This window comes from Pseudophryne corroboree, chromosome 3 (assembly GCF_028390025.1).
Source record: "Pseudophryne corroboree isolate aPseCor3 chromosome 3, aPseCor3.hap2, whole genome shotgun sequence".
In the NCBI taxonomy this organism is placed as follows: domain Eukaryota; kingdom Metazoa; phylum Chordata; class Amphibia; order Anura; family Myobatrachidae; genus Pseudophryne; species Pseudophryne corroboree.
Window position 1 is genome coordinate 144,125,409 of NC_086446.1, and position 17,797 is coordinate 144,143,205.

Sequence of the window (17,797 nt, forward strand, 5' to 3'; positions counted from 1 at the left end):
CTTTCTGTCAGAAAGCTCAGGAGAGCTCCTGAAAAGCACCCAGTCTCCACTGGGCACAGTATCAAACTGAGGTCTGGAGGAGGGGCATAGAGGGAGGAGCCAGTGCACACCCAGAACTAAAGTCTTTCTTAAAGTGCCCATGTCTCCTGCGGAGCCTGTCTATCCCCATGGTCCTTACGGAGTCCCCAGCATCCTCTAGGACTTTAGAGAAAATAGGATTTTAATACCTACTGGTAAATCCTTTTCTCTTAGTCCGTAGAGGATGCTGGGCACCCGTCCCAGTGCGTACTGTGTCTGCAGTTATTAAATGGCCCTTAACTCCAGAACATTTATGTGGAGACAACTTTCCTGACTTGACCATCTTCCTTGGATGTTTTCCCCCTGTGTGACCGCTCCCCAGCCTCGGAGGGTTGCATCCGTGGTCCCTAGGATCCCGTCCTGGATCCCAAACCATCGCCCCTCTAGGTGGTGAGAACTGTGCAGCCACCAATGGAGTGAGATTCTGGTCTTGGAAGACAGTATTATCCTCCGGTGCATGTGTAGGTGGGATCCGGACCACTTGTCCAACAGGTCCCACTGGAACACTCTGGCATGGAGCCTGCCAAACTGAATGGCCTCGTAGGCCGCAACCATCTTCCCCAGCAACCAAATGCATTGATGGATTAACACTCTTGCTGGTTTCAGAATTAGTTTGACCAGACTCTGGATCTCCAGAGCCATTCCACTAGAAGAAAACCTCTTCTGTGTCCAGTATCACTCCCAAAAACAATAACCGCGTCATTAGGACCAACTGCGATTTTGGCAAGTTTAGGAGCCAACCATGTTGTTAAAGAACTGTCAGGGAGAGTAGATGTTTTGCACCAACTGGTACCTGGATCTCGCCTTTATCAGGAGATCATCCAAGTACGGGATAATTGTGACTCCTTGCTTGCGAAGGAGAACCATCATTTCCGCCATCACCCTGGTGAAAATCCTCGGAGCCGTGGACAGACCAAACGGCAACGTCTGAAATTGGTAATGACAATCCTGAATTGCAAACCTCAGGTAGCTTGATGCAGTGGCTAAATGGGAACATGTAAGTAGGCATCCTTTATGTCTACCAAAACCAGGAAATCTCCTTTATCCCCCGGACTGGAGATCACTACCCTGAGAGATTCCATCTTGAAATTGAATTTCTTTAGGTAGAAATTAAGGGATTTCAGATTTAAGATTGGTCTGACTGAGCCGTCCGGCTTCGGGACCACGAAGAGGCTTGAATAAAAACCTTCTCCCTGCTGACTAAGGCTGATTTGAACAATCGGTGAGGGGGAACTTCTTGAAACCCCAGTTTGTACCCTTGGGACACTATTTGTAAAACCCACGAGTCCAGGTCCGAATGAATCCAGAACTGACTGAAGAGTTTTAGACGTGCCCCCCAGTGGTGGAACTAGCGAGCAGTGGGCCCATGTGCGACAAAATGGCTTGGCCCCCCCCCCCCCATCCCTTCCCATCCAAGTCCACCCCCTCACCCCTGGAGAGGATCTGGTGAGGGGGGCCTGCTCAGGGAAGTGGATACCTAGCAACAGTGCCGTAACTAGACATTTTAGCAGTGTGTGCAAGAAACGGCATTGGAGCCCCACCCCTGCATGCAAAACAGGGGCAGTGCGCGCTGTAGGCGCGCGCAAAAAAACATAGTGGCGTGGCTTCGTGGTTAAGGGGTGTGGCCACAAAATAATACCAATTCATAAAACGGTGCACAGTAGTCTCCATTATTCGAATTACGCCGCACAGTAGCACCACTACACCAGGTAGAGACCCTTTTACACCTTACGGCGGACAGATTCCTCTTTTTACACATTACAGCAGACAGCGTCCTCTTTTTACACATTACAGCAGACAGCGTCCCCTTTTTACACATTACGGCAGACAGCATCCCCCTTTTTTACAAAACGGCAGACAGCGTGCCCTTGTTACACATAGCGGCAGACAGCGTACATTTTTTTCACATAACGGCAGACAGCCTGCCCTTGTTAAACATAGCGGCAGACAGCGTACACTTTTTACACATAACGGCAGACAGCCTGCCCTTGTTAAACATAGCGGCAGACAGCGTACACTTTTTTCACATAACAGCAGTCAGCCTGCCCTTGTTACACATAATGGCAGACATCGTACACTTTTTACACATTACAGCAGACAGCTTGCCCTTGTTACACATTACAGCAGACAGCTTGCCCTTGTTACACATTATGGCAGACAGCGTGCCCTTGTTACACATTACGGCAGACAGCATCCCCCTTGTTACACATTACGGCAGGCAGATTCCCCCTTGTTACACATTGCGGCAAGCAGATTCCCCCTTTTTACACATTGCGGCAAGCAGCTTCCCCCTTTTTACACATTGCGGCAGGCAGATTCCCCCTTTTTACACATTGCGGCAGGCAGTCCCCCTTTTTACACATAGCTGCAGGCAGATTCCCCCTTTTTACACATAGCGGCAGGCAGATTCCCCCTTTTTACACATTGCGGCAGGCAGTCCCCCTTTTTACACATAGCTGCAGGCAGATTCCCCCTTTTAACACATAGCTGCAGGCAGATTCCCCCCTTTTACACATAGCTGCAGGCAGATTCCCCCTTTTTACACATAGCGGCAGGCAGATTCCCCCTTTTTACACATAGCGGCAGGCAGATTCCCCCTTTTTACACATAGCGGCAGGCAGTCCCAACAAAGAAAGAAAGAGAAGAAAGAAAGAAAGAAAGAAAGAAAGAAAGAAAGAAAGAAAGAAAGAAAGAAAGAAAGAAAGAAAGAAAGAAGAATTATACTTACCCTCTCCGCTGGCTCAGGCTCCTCGTGCAGCTTGACGATTCCCGGGCAGTAGAGAAGGAGGAGGAGGGAGGTGGAGGAGGGAGCCGCAGCAGCGCTGTCTTATTGGTGGAGGCGCTGCTGCTGCTGCCCCTCTGCTTCACTATAGGCTGTTCTCGGAAGACAGCCTATAGTGAAGCAGAGGGGCAGCAGCGCCTCCACCAGTAACAAAGCGCTGCTGCAGCTCATTCCTTCACCTCCCTCCTCCTCCTCCTCCCCCCCGTGCCGCTGCTCCTCTCATCTCCAAGCGACCCTCCTCCCTCTTCGTGTGTTACAGAGGCGGCAGCGTGTCTGGTGCTGCGGCTGCTGCCCGTAGTGCCCTGGCCTGATCTGTTCGTTACGACGGGCGGGCGGCGGGAGTCGCAGGACGCAGACCTGACGGGAGCGCTGGTGTGCGGCTGCGGCATGATACAATGAGTCATTGTGACTCATTGTAATGCCGGCGGCTGTGGGCCCTTGAGTGCGGCGGGGCCCCAGTGCAATGCACTGCCTGCCCTGCCAGTAGTTTCGCCCCTGGTGCCCCCCACTGGTGTGGGCTCCTGCAAGAGAGCCCCAGCGTCATGCAGTGGATTTGGCAGAAGCAGAGGACTCTGCTCCTGCGATCTTGAAGAGTCAGCATCAGCATTCCCTTGGTGAATCCACAATGCCCTCCTATCCGAGACTGCCATGAAATTGGCCCGTGAGCACTTGTGCCCGGTGTAGGATTTTTAAATATGTGTAGTTTACTGTATGCAAGGGTTTAAAACCTTTTAGGAACTGAGATCTAAGGTGTATTACATGTAGTTTAAAAAAAACAAAAAAGGTTTATTTTATGGCAGTAGTTTCCAAACTGGGGTTCTTGCACTGGTAGCATAGTTTGGTGGTCCAGGACCAATTAAAATTATTTATACTTTATTAAATTGGCAAAACCATTCCCTCACAACATAACTGAACCTGAGGATGACATGCTATAAACACAATTTACTTAATTTTATATTTTTTTCTGAATTTCTCAAAAAAAAAAACTTTGGCCTAGGGGTGCCGTGAAACAAATTTTGATACTATTTATTTATATAGTGCTCTTTCTCCAACAGGACTTGATATATGGCTTCTGGAACTGAACACAGGATTCTAAATGTGGCTGTACCAAGGACCTATACAGTGGCATTACAGGTTGAGTATCCCTTATCCAAAATGCTTGGGACCAGAGGAATTTTGGATATCGGATTTTTCTGTATTTTGGAATAATTGCATACCATAACGAGATATTATGGTGATGGGACCTAAATCTAAGCACAGAATGCATTTATGTTTCATATATACCATATACACACAGCCTGAAGGTCATTTTAGCCAATATTTTTTATAACTTTGTGCATTAAACAAAGTGTGTGTACATTCACAGAATTCATTTATGTGTCATATACACCTTATACACACAGTCTGAAGTTCATTTAATACAATATTTTTAATAACTTTGAGTATTAAACAAAGTTTGTGTACACTGAGCCATCAAAAAACAAAGGTTTCACTATCTCAGTCTCACTCAAAAAAGTCCGTATTTCGAAATATTCCGTATTTCGGAATATTTGGATATGGGATACTCAACCTGTATTACTTTTTTCTGCTACTGGTTCTTTACCTATGCAAACAAGCATCTGACTTGCCTTTCCTATTGCTTTGTTACATTGCTCACCTGAAATAGTAATACTTAGATAGCTTTCCTCTTGCCATTATAATGCCCTTAATATTATAGTTAGCCTTTGTATTTTTGAGACGTGTATGATTTTGCATTTTTTGGCATTAAATGTTGCCATGTTCTTGACCATTCCTCTAGTCCAGGGGCGGAACTGCCAGAGACAACGGAGTCAGTTGCCGCCGGGCTCCAGCCCTAAAGGGGCTTCCTCCATTGCCCTCCGGCTGTTACGTGCCCTTCCTACTAAATAGACAAAGGCGCTACCAGCAGGGTCTCGCAGTTTGTACATTCCATGCCGTAACACCCTTCTTTCCACCTTTTTCAAGACCCAGCCCAGCAGCCTCGCCGCTGCCACCACCGCTAGCTGCAGCACTGCCAGCGGTGGGGTGCCCCTGCTTCTTCTCACACCACAGATAGCTGGGCAGCACTGCAACTGCCTGCCTGATTGCTCCGCCCCCTTCCGGCTCCCAAGCACCTCTGCTGCCCAGTGATCCAGGAGCCTGCTGCTAGGAAGAAGTGGCCGAGCTTCAGCAAGCGAGTCTGGACACTGGCGGAGGAAGCCATGATAACCAGATAATGGGGAGTGGAGAGCCAGTTCCAAGGTAATACTTTATACAGCTGGTTGAGATCCTGGTCGGTGGATATGGATTCCAAGAAAACCCTGGAGGTGCTTCCTTTCAAGGGAGACACTCTCTTTGGAGAAGACCTCAATAAGATTGTAGCTGATCTGGCTACTGCTAAAACAGCTTGCCTACCTAGTATGACTCCTACCACGCAGAAGGCTAAAAGTACTTTCCCTTGGCCCTTTCATCCTCAAGGTAAAGCGTACCCAAGGTCAGGCATACCCAAAGCAAGCTCATGCTTCCAGACCTGCCAAGCCCAGACTGAAGCAAGCCTGGGCTGCCCATCAGCCTGCTTCCAAAACGGACAAGCCTGCCGCATGACGGTGCAGGCCTCCCTCTGGGGGATCCCAGGGTGGGGGGCCCGACTTCTAGGTTTGGCATAATTCTAAGCTAGAGAATTCTGTTTGGAGCTCACCTTGTACTTTGTGAAGAAATAATCAGCATTGTGGCTGAGCAGATACATGTAGTGTGTGGCTGCAAACTGCATGGATCTCCTGCGTTGTAATGCTGATACTTTTTTTTTCAAAGTACCAATAGCTTCATATAATGTTCACAATTTTTATGCAGGATCAAATAGCTCAATAGGTAGGGTGTTTGATTAGAATTCAACAGGTTATAGGTTTGAATCCTGGGTATGGTAGTTTGAGATGTGTTATTTAATAAAGTATGTTGTTCTGACTGCCGGCATCCTATCACCTGGGATATCATACTAAATAAATGGAGTTGATCAATTTTTTTTTATTTTTTTTTTAAACTAGGGACAATTTCCAGATACTTTTCTTTATAACTGAGATTGCCCCCTGGAACTTCACATCAGTTGACAACTATGCATGAGTGGGCAGTGCTTGCTCTGGATCTGCCCACCCATTTATGTGCCGTCATAAAAGAAAGCACAACTGACAGTTATCCTGGGCGTACACTACACAATTATCTGTCAGGCTATCTATCAAGTCTGGATGGATGGAATGAAAATCTGGTAATGTATAGGAGCAAATGTCAATTAACCATTTGCTCCCAAACACTAGAAAAGTGGTCAAAAATGGTCATTACACAAATTGGTTAAACCCAAAATTTAACCAATTTGTTTAGGGGACCATTTTTGTCCATTTTCTAGTGTTTGAGAGTAAATCGTTGATGGTCATTTGCTCACATAGATAACCGGATTTCTATTCCAACCAGCCAGTGTTGGAGATATGGTCTGCCAGATTACATAATGCATACCAGAGCCATAACTAGACTTTTTGGTGCCCTGTGACAGATAATTATATGCCCCCCCCCCCCCCCCATTTTTGCAATATGGACAAAAGGCGCATGCCTTGTGGGGAAGGGGCATAACAAGATTGGTCTCAGAGAAAGCACATGAGATATGAAGATATATCTAGTATACTTGACACTCAATGGTTTGTGGTATTGCCGGGGTGCCCTCCTTAAATGCATATACAGTCACACATGGCGTGTTTGTGCAAATGGCATATCAGCAGTCAGCACTAACTGGTGACATGCCATTTGTACAAGTAAGCCATGTGTGACTAATATATAAACATACTTTATTAAATAACACCTCAAACTATCATACTTAGGATTCAAACCTATAACCTGTTGAATTCTAATCAAATACCCTACCCATTGAGCTACTTGATCCTGCATCTATTCTAACCTCCAAAAACAGATTCAGTTGCATTTTCCAGCGTGTTTTGTTTGCGCCTTTGCAAATGTCTTACATCGACAAACTTATTTAGTACTATTTTGCAAATAGGGTTACATTGTCGCAACATTGTGTTCCCTAATTGCTTGATTTTTTTAAATGCAACAATTGATAAAGACACCTGATAATTGCTCTGTGGAGTCTTATTTTGTGTCTACTTCTTATCTACATTTAATTCCCTACCTCTAATCAAGGCATTTTTAAATGCTGGGGGCTGCCAGGACGTGAGGCCTACCTAGACTTTAGATCTGAATTTGAATGTACTTGTGAACTAACTTAATTTCCTACTTCTAAATTCATTCCTAAATTCACTACTTACATTAATCCTGTAGTTGGGCATTTTGAGCCTTCAATTGTGGGCATTGTTTTGTGTCCAGACCAGCAGCTGGTGGTGTGCATTTGCTGGAAAGGCATCGAAGACCTCCGATATGCTGCATCTCCTGATGTGTGTCTCCCTCAAGTGGCTGTCAGCAAATGCATGCTAGACACCCCATTCCAAGCTGATTGTGACATCACGGAACATGCATCATAGAACAGGCATGCTAGAATATGGGTCTTCAACCTGCGACCCTCCAGCTGCTGTGGAACTACATATACCAGCATGCCCTGCCTCAGTTTTAGCATACCTTAATAGCAAAACTGTGGCAGGGCATGCTGGGATGTGTAGTTTCACAGCAGCTGGAGAGCCACAGGATGAAGACCCATGTGCTAGAGCCAAGCCGCAGGTACATTGAATGCTAGCAAGCTGATGTTTAAATCATTTTTGTTCCGCAGCATTCCAATGCGGAAGATTCCATGGAACCAGAGATTATTCCATTGAGAAGGACATGCTGCCTGGATGACTGCACTGTGCAAATTAAATCACGGAGCCAGTTGGCTTGTGGGTGGCTCTGGTGACTGGGTGGTTGGGTGGGCGGTGTGTCGGAGGTGGAGCACATGCAAATGAATGTGTATCATCCAGCTAGTGAGAGTGAAAACTCATGCAGGAGTGTGCCTGCTTGTCAGTGGGTTATGCACCTTGCCAGGCGTCAAATCTACATGGAGCAGCTGGAGGGGACAAGAGCAGGTTTGCAAAATATAGATAGAAGAGCATATATGCTGGCGCATTCTCCATGATTGTGTCAGCTTATGTTTTGGTGCACTGCACTTTCCTTCACTAAGTTTTAGCCATTTTGGTTAAACGCAAGTGTAGTTGCTTCTCGCCCTTTTGGCTGTGATCTTGTATCGTGGTTGAAGAGTCTGCTGGAGGGATTGTTTTCTTCATTGGCGAGAGACTGAAGATATTCCAGGATGGAAGGCTTGGGAACACTATCCGTTTTTCAGTTGTGGAAGAGTTGAAAGACCGGATTGGACTACATTCTATAGTAAAGGATATCTTTGTATTTATTAATCCTCTCTTTATATGTGTCTGTCTTTCAATAAAGCTTCGGGCTTGTGATTCCTTCACCCTCTTACACTCCACACCCATAGCCTTATTAACTGTTGTATTATTGTATTGTTTAAATGTATAGTGCAGTTCATGATTTATAGTGTAGGCTGGCCTGTGCTGTAGTTCTTGAACTGTACTATACCGACAGCATTTGTATTGTGTTTTGGCTGTGCTGCAACACAGTACTTATGTGCGTAATGTTTATGTATGTTTTTTTGCTTCTTTATGTCAATAAAGACTGCTTTTTCAATCCAATATCTGAAAACAATCAATGTTTATCTTTGATGGCAATAGAAGTGGTATGATATTTGATGCTTTTGAATGGCAATATCTGATATGTCCCCTATCTGGGAACCATATATTAAATGGCTTTTCAGAAAAGGGAGATGGGAGAAGAGCTTTCAGTACTTGTAGGACCGATGCTCATTTCCTATTCTAGCCTCCAAAAACAGATTCAGTTGCATTTTCCAGCGTGTTTTGGATGCGCCTTTGCAAATGTCTTACATCGACAAACTTATTTAGTACTATTTTGCAAATAGGGTTACATTGTTGCAACATTGTGTTCCCTAATTGCTTGATTTTTTAAATGCAACAATTGATAAAGACACCTGATAACTGCTCTGTGGAGTCTTATTTTGTGTCTACTTCTTATCTACATTTAATTCTCTACCTCTAATCAAGGCATTTTTAAATGCCGGGGGCTGCCTGGACGTGAGGCCTACCTAGACTTTAGATCTGAATTTGAATGTACTTGTGAACTAACTTAATTTCCTACTTCTAAATTCATTCCTAAATTCACTACTTACATGAATCCTGTAGTTGGGCATTTTGGGACTTCGATTGTGGGCAATGTTTTGTGTCCAGACCAGCAGCAGGTGGTGTGCATTTGCTGGAAAGGCATCGAAGACCTCCGATATGCTGCATCTCCTGATGTGTGTCTCCCTCAAGTGGCTGTCAGCAAATGCCTGCTAGACACCCCATTCCAAGCTGATTGTGACATCACGGTACATGCATCATAGAACAGGCATGCTAGAACATGGGTCTTCAACCTGCGACCCTCCAGCTGCTGTGGAACTACACATCCCAGCATGCCCTGCCTCAGTTTTAGCATACCTTAATAGCAAAACTGTGGCAGGGCATGCTGGGATGTGTAGTTTCACAGCAGCTGGAGGGCCACAGGATGAAGACCCATGTGCTAGAGCCAAGCCGCAGGTACATTGAATGCTAGCAAGCTGAATATTTAAATCCTTTTTGTTCCGCAGCATTCCAATGTGGAAGATTCCATGGAACCAGAGATCCTTCCATTGAGAAGGACATGCTGCCTGGATGACTACACTGTGCAAATTAAATCACGGAGCCAGTTGGTTTGTGGGTGGCTCTGGTGACTGGGTGGTTGGGTGGGTGGTGTGTCGGAGGTGGAGCACATGCAAATGATTGTGTATCATCCAGCTAGTGAGAGCGAAAACACATGCAGGAGTGTGCCTGCTTGTCAGTGGGTTATGCACCTTGCCAGACGTCAAATCTACATAGAGCAGCTGGAGGGGACAAGAGCAGGTTTGCAAAATATAGATAGAAGAGCATATATGCTGGCACATTCTCCATGATTGTGTCAGCTTATGTTTTGGTGCACTGCACTTTCCTCCACTAAGTTTTAGCCATTTTTGTTAAGCTCAAGTGTAGTTGCATCTCGGCCTTTTGGCTGTGATCTTGTATCGTGGTTGAAGGGTCTGCTGGAGGGAGGGATTGTTTTCTTCATTGGCGAAAGACCACAGATATTCCAGGATGGAAGGCTTGGGAACACTATCCGTTTTTCAGTTGTGGAAGAGCACAGAGGTCGGATTAGACTACATTCTATAGTAAAGGATACCTTTCTATTTATTGCCCCTCCCCTTATATGTGTCTGTGTTACAATAAAGCTTCGGTCTTGTGATTCCCTCACCCTCTTACACTCCACACACATAGCCTTATTAACTGTTGTATTATTGTATAGTTTAAATGTATAGTGCAGTTCATGATTTATAGTGTAGGCTGGCCTGTGCTGTAGTTCTTGAACTGTACTATACCGACAGCATTTGTATTGTGTTTTGGCTGTGCTGCAACACAGTACTTATGTGTGTAATGTTTATGTATGTTTTTTTGCTTCTTTATGTCAATAAAGACTGCTTTTTCAATCCAATATCTGAAAACAATCAATGTTTATCTTTGATGGCAATAGAAGTGGTATGATATTTGCTGCTTTTGAAAGGCAATATCTGATATGTCCCCTATCTGGGAACCATATATTAAATGGCTTTTCAGAAAAGGGAGATGGTAGAAGAGCTTTCAGTACTTGTAGGACCGATGCACATTTCCTATTCTAGCCTCCAAAAACAGATTCAGTTGCATTTTCCAGCGTGTTTTGGATGCGCCTTTGCAAATGTCTTACATCGACAAACTTATTTAGTACTATTTTGCAAATAGGGTTACATTGTTGCAACATTGTGTTCCCTAATTGCTTGATTTTTTAAATGCAACAATTGATAAAGACACCTGATAACTGCTCTGTGGAGTCTTATTTTGTGTCTACTTTTTATCTACATTTAATTCTCTACCTCTAATCAAGGCATTTTTAAGTGCTGGGGGCTGCCAGGACGTGAGGCCTACCTAGACTTTAGATCTGAATTTGAATGTACTTGTGAACTAACTTAATTTCCTACTTCTAAATTCATTCCTAAATTCACTACTTACATGAATCCTGTAGTTGGGCATTTTGGGACTTCGATTGTGGGCATTGTTTTGTGTCCAGACCAGCAGCAGGTGGTGTGCATTTGCTGGAAAGGCATCGAAGACCTCCGATATGCTGCATCTCCTGATGTGTGTCTCCCTCAAGTGGCTGTCAGCAAATGCCTGCTAGACACCCCATTCCAAGCTGATTGTGACATCACGGTACATGCATCATAGAACAGGCATGCTAGAACATGGGTCTTCAACCTGCGACCCTCCAGCTGCTGTGGAACTACACATCCCAGCATGCCCTGCCTCAGTTTTAGCATACCTTAATAGCAAAACTGTGGCAGGGCATGCTGGGATGTGTAGTTTCACAGCAGCTGGAGGGCCACAGGATGAAGACCCATGTGCTAGAGCCAAGCCGCAGGTACATTGAATGCTAGCAAGCTGAATATTTAAATCCTTTTTGTTCCGCAGCATTCCAATGTGGAAGATTCCATGGAACCAGAGATCCTTCCATTGAGAAGGACATGCTGCCTGGATGACTACACTGTGCAAATTAAATCACGGAGCCAGTTGGTTTGTGGGTGGCTCTGGTGACTGGGTGGTTGGGTGGGTGGTGTGTCGGAGGTGGAGCACATGCAAATGATTGTGTATCATCCAGCTAGTGAGAGCGAAAACACATGCAGGAGTGTGCCTGCTTGTCAGTGGGTTATGCACCTTGCCAGACGTCAAATCTACATAGAGCAGCTGGAGGGGACAAGAGCAGGTTTGCAAAATATAGATAGAAGAGCATATATGCTGGCACATTCTCCATGATTGTGTCAGCTTATGTTTTGGTGCACTGCACTTTCCTCCACTAAGTTTTAGCCATTTTTGTTAAGCTCAAGTGTAGTTGCATCTCGGCCTTTTGGCTGTGATCTTGTATCGTGGTTGAAGGGTCTGCTGGAGGGAGGGATTGTTTTCTTCATTGGCGAAAGACCACAGATATTCCAGGATGGAAGGCTTGGGAACACTATCCGTTTTTCAGTTGTGGAAGAGCACAGAGGTCGGATTAGACTACATTCTATAGTAAAGGATACCTTTCTATTTATTGCCCCTCCCCTTATATGTGTCTGTGTTACAATAAAGCTTCGGTCTTGTGATTCCCTCACCCTCTTACACTCCACACACATAGCCTTATTAACTGTTGTATTATTGTATAGTTTAAATGTATAGTGCAGTTCATGATTTATAGTGTAGGCTGGCCTGTGCTGTAGTTCTTGAACTGTACTATACCGACAGCATTTGTATTGTGTTTTGGCTGTGCTGCAACACAGTACTTATGTGTGTAATGTTTATGTATGTTTTTTTGCTTCTTTATGTCAATAAAGACTGCTTTTTCAATCCAATATCTGAAAACAATCAATGTTTATCTTTGATGGCAATAGAAGTGGTATGATATTTGCTGCTTTTGAAAGGCAATATCTGATATGTCCCCTATCTGGGAACCATATATTAAATGGCTTTTCAGAAAAGGGAGATGGTAGAAGAGCTTTCAGTACTTGTAGGACCGATGCACATTTCCTATTCTAGCCTCCAAAAACAGATTCAGTTGCATTTTCCAGCGTGTTTTGGATGCGCCTTTGCAAATGTCTTACATCGACAAACTTATTTAGTACTATTTTGCAAATAGGGTTACATTGTTGCAACATTGTGTTCCCTAATTGCTTGATTTTTTAAATGCAACAATTGATAAAGACACCTGATAACTGCTCTGTGGAGTCTTATTTTGTGTCTACTTTTTATCTACATTTAATTCTCTACCTCTAATCAAGGCATTTTTAAGTGCTGGGGGCTGCCAGGACGTGAGGCCTACCTAGACTTTAGATCTGAATTTGAATGTACTTGTGAACTAACTTAATTTCCTACTTCTAAATTCATTCCTAAATTCACTACTTACATGAATCCTGTAGTTGGGCATTTTGGGACTTCGATTGTGGGCATTGTTTTGTGTCCAGACCAGCAGCAGGTGGTGTGCATTTGCTGGAAAGGCATCGAAGACCTCCGATATGCTGCATCTCCTGATGTGTGTCTCCCTCAAGTGGCTGTCAGCAAATGCCTGCTAGACACCCCATTCCAAGCTGATTGTGACATCACGGTACATGCATCATAGAACAGGCATGCTAGAACATGGGTCTTCAACCTGCGACCCTCCAGCTGCTGTGGAACTACACATCCCAGCATGCCCTGCCTCAGTTTTAGCATACCTTAATAGCAAAACTGTGGCAGGGCATGCTGGGATGTGTAGTTTCACAGCAGCTGGAGGGCCACAGGATGAAGACCCATGTGCTAAAGCCAAGCCGCAGGTACATTGAATGCTAGCAAGCTGAATATTTAAATCCTTTTTATTCCGCAGCATTCCAATGTGGAAGATTCCATGGAACCAGAGATCCTTCCATTGAGAAGGACATGCTGCCTGGATGACTACACTGTGCAAATTAAATCACGGAGCCAGTTGGCTTGTGGGTGGCTCTGGTCACTGGGTGGTTGGGTGGGTGGTGTGTCGGAGGTGGAGCACATGCAAATGATTGTGTATCATCCAGCTAGTGAGAGAGAAAACTCATGCAGGAGTGTGCCTGCTTGTCAGTGGGTTATGCACCTTTCCAGACGTCAAATCTACATGGAGCAGCTGGAGAGGACAAGAGCAGGTTTGCAAAATATAGACAGAAGAGCTCTCCAGCCTAGTTTGCTGTCTGTTTCCACTTCTCTTTTCTTGAGCCGCTCCCTTCTATGCCCTTGCGCACTATCCTGACTTCTCCCATCTGCTTACTTTGTGCCTTCCAACGCACAATGCGAACTACAGGTAGTGCTGCAGGGCCCACACCCTTTTACTTGCCATACAGAGCATCTCTGGAGCTGTTACAGTGCCCAGCTTCTGCAAGAAATCAGCTTGAATGCTTCAGGGGCTGGGGCATAGCCAACATGAGCCCCACACCGAAGGAGGGTGGAGGTGTTTAATGCAAACTATAGGTCATCCAAGCGCCGCAAAAGGCCGCCATGCCCTGCACGCCCCTTTTCTCTTTTCATATGCAGACGAGGGTTGAAGCCAACTTTGACCCACTGCTTGGATGACATCACCATATGCAAATCCATCTGCTGCAGGCCTTCCCGCAGGAATGCTTGCACTAGTTGTTGCATTTGGTTTGTTGTTTGGGGGTGCTTCAGTATTAGGCAGCCTTCTGCCCTCCCATGTTCATCTGAAAATATGTGTTCTCCCTGCAGTTGTTGTCCCCAGATGAGAGTTCCCTTGTGCTGCCTCAGTTGAATCTTCTTTACTTGACAGAGATGTGCCTGAGCAGCGGCCCTCCCCAGCCCTATCCCAAATCATACTTATTTTGCATAGGAGATACCATGGTCATGAAGATTGTTCTCCCAGGGTGAGGTTCATTCATTGCATTCTGGGTATGCTGACCCCTGTGATTTCCCCAAATTTGGGAAACTTGACTGCATTATTTGTGGTAGTGGGGGACTGTGTTTGTGCTTTCCTCTGGTCAGCTCTGGTAAAAGTCAGATTTCTTTGTCTCAGATCTTCCTCTAGCCTTGTTCTTCTTTCGAGAGTTCCCTTGTGCTGCCTCAGTTGGATCTCCTTTACTTGACAGGGGGGTGCCCAAGCAGCGACCCTCCCCAGCTCTAGCCCAACTCCTATTTACCTGCCAGGTGAGATACTATGATCATGAAGGTGCTTCTCCCAGGGCAAGGGTCACTCATTGCACTCTGGGTGTGCTGCCCCTGTGATTTCCCCAAATGTGGGAAACTTGACTGCATAATTTGTGTTTCTACTGGTCGGCTTTCATATAATTCAGATCTCTTTGTCTCAGGTCTCTCTCCAGCCTAGTTTGCAGTCTGTTTCCACTTCTTCTTTTTTGAGCCCCTCCCTTCTATACCCTTGTGCACTATCCTGACTTCTCCTCCTGTCTGCTTACTTTGTGCCTTCCAATGCACAATGCAAACTACAGGTAGTGCTGCAGGGCCCACAAACTTTTACTTGCATTACAGAGCAGCTCTGGAGCTGTTACAGTGCCAAGCTGCTGCAAGAAATCAGCTTGAATGCTTCAGGGGCTGGGGCATTGCCAACATGAGCCCCACACCGAAGGAGGGTGGGGGTGTTTAATGCGAACTAAGGGTCATCCAAGCGCCGCAAAAGGCCGCCATTCCCTGCATACCCCTTTTCTCTTTTCATATGCAGATGAGGGTTCCAGCCAACTTTGGCCCACTGCTTGGATGACATCACTGTATGCAAATCCGGCTTCTGCAGACCTTCCCCCAGGAATGCTTGTACTAGTTGTTGCATTTGGTTTGTTGTTTGGGGGTGCTTCAGTATTAGGCAGCCTTCTGCCCTCCCATGTTCATCTGAAAATATGTGTTCTCCCTGCAGTTGTTGTTCCCAGATGAGAGTTCCCTTGTGCTGCCTCAGTTGAATCTCCTTTACTTGACAGAGATGTGCCTGAGCAGCGGCCCTCCCCAGCCCTATCCCAAATCATACTTATTTTGCATAGGAGATATCATGGTAATGAAGACTGTTATCCCAGGGTGAGGTTCATTCATTGCATTCTGGGTATGCTGACCCCTGTGATTTCCCCAAATGTGGGAAACTTGACTGCATTATTTGTGGTAGTGGGGGACTGTGTTTGTGCTTTCCTCTGGTCAGCTCTGGTAGAAGTCAGATTTCTTTGTCTCAGATCTTCCTCTAGCCTTGTTCTTCTTTCGAGAGTTCCCTTGTGCTGACTCAGTTGGATCTCCTTCACTTGACAGGGAAGTGCCCGAGCAGCGACCCTACCCAGCTCTAGCCCAACTCCTACTTACCTGCCAGGTGAGATACTATGATCATGAAGGTGCTTCTCCCAGGGCAAGGCTCACCCATTGCACTCTGGGTGTGCTGCTCTTGCGATTTCCCCAAATGTGGGAAACTTGACTGCATAATTTGTGTTTCCACTGGTCGGCTTTCATATAATTCAGATCTCTTTGTCTCAGGTCTCTCTCCAGCCTAGTTTGCAGTCTGTTTCCACTTCTTTTTTTTTGAGCCCCTCCCTTCTATACCCTTGTGCACTATCCTGACTTCTCCTCCTGTCTGCTTACTTTGTGCCTTCCAATGCACAATGCAAACTACAGGTAGTGCTGCAGGGCCCACAAACTTTTACTTGCATTACAGAGCAGCTCTGGAGCTGTTACAGTGCCAAGCTGCTGCAAGAAATCAGCTTGAATGCTTCAGGGGCTGGGGCATTGCCAACATGAGCCCCACACCGAAGGAGGGTGGGGGTGTTTAATGCGAACTAAGGGTCATCCAAGCGCCGCAAAAGGCCGCCATTCCCTGCATACCCCTTTTGCTCTTTTCATATGCAGATGAGGGTTCCAGCCAACTTTGGCCCACTGCTTGGATGACATCACTGTATGCAAATCCGGCTTCTGCAGACCTTCCCCCAGGAATGCTTGTACTAGTTGTTGCATTTGGTTTGTTGTTTGGGGGTGCTTCAGTATTAGGCAGCCTTCTGCCCTCCCATGTTCATCTGAAAATATGTGTTCTCCCTGCAGTTGTTGTCCCCAGATGAGAGTTCCCTTGTGCTGCCTCAGTTGAATCTCCTTTACTTGACAGAGATGTGCCTGAGCAGCGGCCCTCCCCAGCCCTATCCCAAATCATACTTATTTTGCATAGGAGATATCATGGTAATGAAGACTGTTATCCCAGGGTGAGGTTCATTCATTGCATTCTGGGTATGCTGACCCCTGTGATTTCCCCAAATGTGGGAAACTTGACTGCATTATTTGTGGTAGTGGGGGACTGTGTTTGTGCTTTCCTCTGGTCAGCTCTGGTAAAAGTCAGATTTCTTTGTCTCAGATCTTCCTCTAGCCTTGTTCTTCTTTCGAGAGTTCCCTTGTGCTGACTCAGTTGGATCTCCTTCACTTGACAGGGAAGTGCCCGAGCAGCGACCCTACCCAGCTCTAGCCCAACTCCTACTTACCTGCCAGGTGAGATACTATGATCATGAAGGTGCTTCTCCCAGGGCAAGGCTCACCCATTGCACTCTGGGTGTGCTGCTCTTGCGATTTCCCCAAATGTGGGAAACTTGACTGCATAATTTGTGTTTCCACTGGTCGGCTTTCATATAATTCAGATCTCTTTGTCTCAGGTCTCTCTCCAGCCTAGTTTGCAGTCTGTTTCCACTTCTTTTTTTTTGAGCCCCTCCCTTCTATACCCTTGTGCACTATCCTGACTTCTCCTCCTGTCTGCTTACTTTGTGCCTTCCAATGCACAATGCAAACTACAGGTAGTGCTGCAGGGCCCACACCCTTTTACATGCTTTACAGAGCAGCTCTGGAGCTGTTACAGTGCCCAGCTGCTGCAAGAAATCAGCTTGAATGCTTCAGGGGCTGGGGCATAGCCAACATGAGCCCCACACCGAAGGAGGGTGGAGGTGTTTAATGTGAATTAGGGGTCATCCAAGCGCCGCAAAAGGCCGCCATGCCCTGCACATCCCTTTTTTCTTTTCATATGCAGACGAGGGTTGAAGCCAACTTTGACCCACTGCTTGGATGACATCACCATATGCAAATCCATCTGCTGCAGGCCTTCCCCCAGGAATGCTTGCACTAGTTGTTGCATTTGGTTTGTTGTTTGGGGGTGCTTCAGTATTAGGCAGCCTTCTGCCCTCCCATGTTCATCTGAAAATATGTGTTCTCCCTGCAGTTGTTGTCCCCAGATGAGAGTTCCCTTGTGCTGCCTCAGTTGAATCTCCTTTACTTGACAGAGATGTGCCTGAGCAGCGGCCCTCCCCAGCTC

General features: G+C 46.0%; 6 non-coding genes across 6 annotated transcripts; all 6 read left to right on the forward strand.

The window, feature by feature from the left end:
- Positions 1 to 14,348: 14,348 nt before the first annotated feature.
- On the forward strand, positions 14,349 to 14,512 carry LOC134898854 (U1 spliceosomal RNA). The gene has a single exon (XR_010172543.1). It is a non-coding gene; the product is annotated as a U1 spliceosomal RNA (small nuclear RNA).
- Positions 14,513 to 14,664: 152 nt separating this feature from the next.
- On the forward strand, positions 14,665 to 14,827 carry LOC134899467 (U1 spliceosomal RNA). The gene has a single exon (XR_010173144.1). It is a non-coding gene; the product is annotated as a U1 spliceosomal RNA (small nuclear RNA).
- Positions 14,828 to 15,501: 674 nt separating this feature from the next.
- Positions 15,502 to 15,665, forward strand: LOC134899128 (U1 spliceosomal RNA). The gene has a single exon (XR_010172811.1). It is a non-coding gene; the product is annotated as a U1 spliceosomal RNA (small nuclear RNA).
- A 152-nt stretch (positions 15,666 to 15,817) lies between these two features.
- On the forward strand, positions 15,818 to 15,980 carry LOC134899337 (U1 spliceosomal RNA). The gene has a single exon (XR_010173016.1). It is a non-coding gene; the product is annotated as a U1 spliceosomal RNA (small nuclear RNA).
- A 675-nt stretch (positions 15,981 to 16,655) lies between these two features.
- LOC134899130 (U1 spliceosomal RNA) lies at positions 16,656 to 16,819 on the forward strand. The gene has a single exon (XR_010172812.1). It is a non-coding gene; the product is annotated as a U1 spliceosomal RNA (small nuclear RNA).
- A 152-nt stretch (positions 16,820 to 16,971) lies between these two features.
- Positions 16,972 to 17,134, forward strand: LOC134899338 (U1 spliceosomal RNA). The gene has a single exon (XR_010173017.1). It is a non-coding gene; the product is annotated as a U1 spliceosomal RNA (small nuclear RNA).
- Positions 17,135 to 17,797: the final 663 nt, after the last annotated feature.